The following is a 1,756-nucleotide window of genomic DNA, read 5'->3' on the forward strand; positions in this document are numbered from 1 at the left end:
ACTACTACTACTAATAATAATAATAATAATAAAACAAATATCCCTTGAAACTCTGATTTCAATTCTTTTGTGTCTGTACCCAAAAGCAGAATTGCTGAATCATATGTTAATTCCACTTAAAATTTACAATTTTTTCAGGAAATCTCATACTGTTCTCTAGAGCAATTTTTCCATTTTTATATTCCCCAGAACAGTGCCACAATGGTTCTAATTTCTCCACACCCTCACCAATGCTTGCTATTTTCTGGTTTTGTTCTTTTTAAAATAGTAGTCATCCTAATGGATGAGAGGTGGCATCTTGTAGTTTTGGTTTGCATTTTCCTAATTAGTGAGGTTGAACATCTTTTCTTTTGTTTCTTGATCATTTTTACATTGTCTTTGAAGAAATGCATATGTAAATTCTGTGCCCGTTAATTAGTTAAGTAGTTGTTGAGTCATCAGAATTTTTTATAGAGTCTCAATACTAATCCCTTATCAGATATATGATTTGAAATATTTTGTTCCTTTCTATAGTTTATCTTTTTGCTCCTGTGATTTTGTCCTGTTATACACAAAATGTTTCAATTTTGCTAGTCCAGTTAATCTACTTTTACTTTATTGTCTTTGCTTTTGGTGTTGTGGGAAAAAAATCATTTTCAAGTTCAGTGTAATGTAGCTTTTTCTCTATGCATTCTAAGAATTTTGTAGTTTTAGCTTTTATGTTTAGGCATTTGATCTACTTTGGTTGTTTGTTTATTTGTTTTGTATTTTAGGGAATGGTCTACAGGGTGTTCAGGGTCTCACTACTAGATCAGATTCTCCTCTTTACTGCCTCCTAAGAGCTGGGATTATAGGCAGGTGCCACTACACCCAGTCTCAATTGCTGTCTCAGTGCACCCCTCTCAGGGGGCGGGATCAGCACAGTAGGCCTGGGCATTGAACCCTGGGCCCTGTGCCTGCTTGCAGGTGCTTTAATCCACTGAGCTATTTGGTCGGCCCTCACTTGATCTACTTTGGAGTAATTTTTATATATTGTCAAGGTCCAGGTCCAGATTTATTCTCTTGCCTGTTGATATCCAGTTTCACCAGCACTATTTGTTGAAAAGAATGCGCCCATTGAATGGTCTTAGCATATTAATCAAAAACTGCTTGAACATACATACAAGTATTTATCTCTGGGCTTTTTATTCTGTAATTTTCTATTTATGTTACTTCTACACTAATTACAGTAGCTTTATAATAAGTTTGAAATCAGAAAGTGTGAAACATACAAATTTTTTATTTTTAAGATTATTTTGTCTATTCAGGTTCCTTTGAGATTCAAAATGAATTTTTGAATGATTTTTTCTATATTTACAAAAATAACCTTAGAATTGTGATGTATTCATTTATTTGTTTATTTACTTTTTGAGATAGGGTTTTGCTTTGCATTTCAGGTCCAGGCTAATCTCAAGCTTGCAGTGAACCTCCTGCCACAGGCTGGAGTTACATGTGTGTGCCACGACACCCAACTGATATTTAAATTAATCTATAAATTAAATTTGAGTAATATTCCCATCTTTTTTTAACTCAATACATGACTTTTAATAAGTAATATTACTCACAAACTTAGAGACAAAAACAAATTTAAAATGTTTTTAATCATTTACATAGCAAATACTGTTTCCAGTTAAAAATTAGTATCTCTTAATCTGTCTAGCTTAACTGAAAATTCAGGCATTTCTTTACTATGTACTGACATAATACAGGATATAATGTCAACAAACAACTGTTAAAT

The sequence above is a fragment of the Octodon degus genome, unplaced genomic scaffold (assembly GCF_000260255.1).
Source record: "Octodon degus isolate 3935 unplaced genomic scaffold, OctDeg1.0 scaffold00026, whole genome shotgun sequence".
In the NCBI taxonomy this organism is placed as follows: domain Eukaryota; kingdom Metazoa; phylum Chordata; class Mammalia; order Rodentia; family Octodontidae; genus Octodon; species Octodon degus.